This window comes from Copadichromis virginalis, linkage group LG2, assembly GCF_057382275.1.
Source record: "Copadichromis virginalis isolate Kocher_CV1m ecotype Utaka linkage group LG2, C_Virginalis_male_GT1.1, whole genome shotgun sequence".
Lineage (NCBI taxonomy): Eukaryota > Metazoa > Chordata > Actinopteri > Cichliformes > Cichlidae > Copadichromis > Copadichromis virginalis.
The window spans coordinates 19,716,431-19,721,452 of record NC_140619.1 but is presented as its reverse complement, the minus strand read 5'-3'; the positions used below and the strand labels follow the sequence as shown (position 1 = coordinate 19,721,452).

At 41.0% G+C, this 5,022-nt stretch overlaps 1 long non-coding RNA gene across 3 annotated transcripts; it reads right to left on the bottom strand.

The window, feature by feature from the left end:
* Positions 1-577: 577 nt before the first annotated feature.
* LOC146717183 (uncharacterized) lies at positions 578-2,635 on the bottom strand. Of its 3 annotated transcripts, none has more exons than XR_014922894.1 (4): positions 2,512-2,635; positions 2,299-2,411; positions 1,187-1,281; positions 578-1,078 (listed from the first exon to the last, which is right to left on the bottom strand). It is a non-coding gene; the product is annotated as an uncharacterized LOC146717183 (long non-coding RNA). The 3 variants fall into 3 exon arrangements; XR_014922890.1 differs by having other exon boundaries at positions 2,299-2,356; XR_014922886.1 differs by having other exon boundaries at positions 2,299-2,635.
* Between the last annotated feature and the right edge of the window lie 2,387 nt (positions 2,636-5,022).

Genomic DNA, 5,022 nt, shown 5'->3' with positions numbered 1-5,022 from the left:
CCTTGGCTCATAGTTCATTTAAAGACAAGAACTTTGTGTGTGTTTCAGGTCCTGCACTCTCAAAGACTGAATGAACCAGCATTGCAGCCATGGGTCACTGTGAGCATCACAGGGAAGGTTGAAGCCGCCCACTGCAGCTGTAAGGCCGGAGTCACGGAGACCTGCACCCACGTCACTGCTCTTCTGTTTAATGTAGAAGCAACAGTGATCTGTGGCACAAGGACTGTTACAGATGAACCTGCATACTGGGTTTTGCTGGGTAATATGACCAAGATACAGCCAGAGGTTGGCCATAAGATAGACTTCTCCTCTTCAGCTGCCCAAAAAAAGGCTCTTGATCAGAACAAACAGACCATCTGTAGTGACAGGTAAAAGGAGCCGTCCTCAAAAAAGAAAAATCCCACCTGCTACTGTGGAGGAGTTGTCACTGCTATAATGCCATCATGTTTTATCTAGGGGTCTAGATTTATGCCTATAGTGCACTGCCATGTAAATAATTTGCATTTACTGAATGAGTATCACTGTTCAAAAATTGAATAAAGAAACAAACTAATTTTTGCCTTTTTTTTTTTTTTATTAAAACCACTTTATAGAACATCACATCAGTTACAATGTAGAATCCATGTCACTGGAGAATTTTGATTCAATAAACAGTAAAAAGGTGAGCTGTGAAGACCAAGGACAAGTGCAGCTCACAGGTTTTCTATCCAAGTTGTTCGCAGGACATATGGACTCAACCTCAACAATCCCTCACACTGAGCAGCATGAAGTGACAGTGCAGAGGAAAAACTCCCCTTTAACAAGAAGAAACCTCCAGCAGAACCCGGTTCAGTACCAGCAGCCATCTGGGTTTGGAGGAGAGAGAGAGACACAGAACTACCAAAAGTATATATTTTTTTTTATGTGATTGACTGTTGTTGTAATTCAAGCCCTGAGTGTAGAGCAGGTAAGATATAAAGTTGCATCCTAAATTCCATGCTCATGCAGAGTGTTTAGTTTATGACTTTTTCACCTGGTCATATCTTGATGAACAGATGGTCTTTTAGGGTTGACCAAGCTGGTACCTTGACTCTGTTCTCTGCAAGATGTTGCAAAAAACAAAATCATATGGAGACAATATTGGACACAAAATATATAACAATTTAGTTAAATGTAGCATTAACTCATAGGTCTTGCTAAAGTAAACCTTGTATTCTGATTCATCACAGCAGCAGTTCAGTTGGATGATGTCAGTAACTGCAGCAAGTGTCTTGCTGACTGAATAATTACATCTTGCATAATCTGAAACAAACACATAAAGACAGAAACAATTTATAAATTAACGTTTGATAAAATCTAAGAATTAATCATTTATTAGATACCAATATGAATATGTCTACCATAAAACTTGTGTGGAGCGAAGTTACATTCAATCAAGATGGTCTGGCATGCTACAACTTTGTAGTTGTTAAGTTCTGGCTACAAGTATACATACCCATCTTGTACATGTTCTTTAACATTATTATTATTATTATTATTATTATTATTATTATCATCATCATCATCCTACCCAATTATCTGTTTCTTTTAATCAGAGTATGCTGTTTTAATGACTTTACAATATCATTTACATTGTGTTCCTTACATTTTCCCCAATTGTATGTTATATTAATCCTATATTTCCGTTTTAATATTTCTAATGTTTGCCTTGTTTTCTTCACTGTCTGGTCTGCCTCTGTCTCACCTTTATGGATGCATTTACACCTAAATGTCCCCAACAAAGGATGTTTTAATTCACCACTATTCCAGTGAAACACGAGTCTCCCACCTTCCTGCTACCGGTCTCGAGTTTTTGTTCACCAAAGCACACACCAACTTCATACTGACGGACAGATCACTGCCCTTTTGCCGCCTTGTCTGACCGTGTTTTGTGGCTTTGGTTCACTTCGCCTCACTCTTCCCCATTCTTGTCATTAAATCAGGCCGTTCTGCAACCATGGCAGCCATTCAATCTATGGCTTTATTCATGGTGTATTTTACCACTTCACCAAAGGCCGTTTTCGTTTACAACATTATATTTGCAGTGTTCGTCTATCTATCAATATCTGCGGAGTATTTTTTAACGAGTATCCTATTTTCTAAAGCACAGCATGTAAAGGGTAGCTCGGTTAGCAGGATGCTAGCATGTAGCGCTTAGTGAGACACGCCTCAGACGAGTTGAGCAAAGACCCCGTCTGTGTACTTTATACGTGAGCAACGGATTTAAATAAAATTAACGTTTCAAAAGACAAACTTGAAGATAAAAAACAATATACTTACCGGAGAATCGCCAGGGTTTGCCGCTTCCATCTTGCTGCTCCTAAATTCAAAACTGCCTCTGCAGTCAGGCAGGGGAGGCGTGGAAATTGTCTTTGAGTTAGTCAAACGTTTTCCTTAGTTCGAGTAGATGATAAAATAAAAATAAATGGGATTTTAAGTAGGACTAGGCGTTCTGTAATGATCTCTATTTAGGAGAAAAACTTAATCACTCACCTCTAAACAGCTCTCTTTTAGGAGACAAACTGCTGGCTAACGGTGTCATGTGATCAAACAGCGTAATTTAATTGGCCGAGAGCCACTCGACTCGATCTGGTGCTGATTGCTCTGGCTTGGGTCATTAAAGTTCATCACTTTTGCAGTTGAATTTTTGCAGGTGAATTTTTGCAGGTGAATTTTTTTCAGGTGAATTTTTTGCAGGTGAATTTTTGCAGGTGAATTTTTGGCAGGTGAATTTTTTGCAGGTGAATTTTTTTCAGGTGAATTTTTGCAGGTGAATTTTTTGCAGGTGAATTTTTGCAGGTGAATATTTTTGCAGGGAAATTTGGAGGATAAAAATTCAGTGTCATAAATTCAATGTCTAAAAATACTTGAATTCTGATGATACTATATTTCTTCCATACTTTTACTAGTCCCCCCTAAGGACCCCAAAGCGCTTTACACACCCAGTCATCCACCCATTCACACACACATTCATACACTGGTGGAGGAAAGCTACAGTTGTAGCCGCAGCTGCCCTGGGGCAGACTGACAGAAGCGAGGCTGCCATATCACGCCATCGGCCCTTCTGACCACCACCACCACCACCACCACTAAAGCCTCATTCACCTATTCACACACCCACGTTTTCTATTTCTAAGTGCTTTCTGTCACTCTTTGATGAATGCTTTGGAAGCAACTCGGGTTTGACTATCTTGCCCAAGAAAACTTGGGCATGTTAACCATCTGATGACAAAATTTACATCACCGAGACCTGAGTGGACCCTAGCAGACTCACGTACATTTAACATATAATCGGTGCTTAAGTCATACCTAATAACATATAATGGCTATGAATCAAATCCTGTTGAAACACTACAGTCACAAGCACAGCATTTTAATCCGGTCTGGATGGTGTTTGGGTCATTCCAACATCTCAATTCTTTTCTTTTTCAGTCCTTTTGTTTTAGATTTTCTTGGGATCATTGTCATAATGTATGATTCAGTCTTTAGCCGTCAAACAGATGACCTCACATTTGACACTGGAATACTTATTTTCTTCTTTAAGTGCATATGACTAGCAACACCTGGCTGTTACTTACTAGTGAGTTTCTATAGAATGAAGGTTTTGAGTTTTTCCACAGGATTGAGTCCCATAAAAATTTTTTTTCACATATATCACTTCTTCACTCTGTGTCACTGTCATAAGTCTGTCTGACAGTACCTTTAACAATGATGCCTGATAATGTTAAATCTTATGTTGAATAAGATTTACAGCTTTACATACATTTAAACAGTCAGTGTAGAAGCACTGAAGGCAAAGAACCCTTTGATGAAGCAACATTTGGTGCATGGGTTGAAACTCATTCAAGATCTCCTCTGATGCTGTCAGACTGTTTTGATTAAAAATAATATTCAAATGTCTGTTGTCCACAGAAAGCTACTTTAATCAGAATGCAGGGATTGTTACTGTCTATCGTGAATTTGCAGCTAGTTGGGGCTATTCCAGTTCATCACTCACAAACAAAATATCTGCCACACATACACCCAGAGCATTCTCTCCATATGCACACACCAGCATTTTACATTCAGTCATAGTGTGCAAAGAGAGAGAGGAATGTTGGGCCTTTTTTCTCAAACCTTGAGCTCCAATCTGATTAGAGTAAAAAAGCCATCACGTTTGTCTGCACGGGGGCCTGCCTCTAATTTACCGACGGGGGCTCAGAGTGCAAGTAATCACATATATTCCATTTCTTCCTCGTCTTTTATTCTTGGTTGATGTCTCTCTTAAACCTGTTTTTTGATTTCCTAACAGTATTCCTTTGCATGTTTTCTTTTCCATCCTGTCTGTTTGTCGCCATTACTTTTAAGCGCTCCCCTCCCCTCCTGTATTATCTACCAACTCTCTGTTACCTCTCTCTTCCTCTTCATTTCCTCTTGTTCTGTTTCTTTCTCCTCCTCAGTCTCTCAGATCCCTGGATCCTTAGCTTCCTGTCTGACAGACGCCAGGTGGTCAGACTGGGCAGCATCACCTCATCCCCCATCACACTGAACACTGGTGCTCCACAGGGGTGTGTACTGAGCCCTCTCCTGTACTCACTCTACACCTACGACTGCACAGCCACTAACAGCTCCAACATCATTGTGAAGTTTGCGGACGACACTACAGTGGTGGGTCTTATCACCAACGGTGATGAGACGGCTTACAGGGAGGAGGTCAGCACCCTGACCCACTGGTGTCAAGACAACCATCTCACCCTCAACGTCGCAAAGACAAAGGAGTTGATAGTGGACTTCCGGAGGTGCAGAGAAGTACACACCCCCATCACCATCAACGGCGCTGCTGTGGAGAGAGTGAGCAGCTTCCGGTTCCTTGGAGTACATCTGGCTGAGGATCTTACGTGGTCAGTACACACAAACAAAACAGTGAAGAAGGCGCAGCAGCACCTCTTCTTTCTCAGGAGACTGAAAAGATTCGGCATGAGCCCCCGCATCCTCAGGACCTTCTATCACTGTGCCATTGAGAGC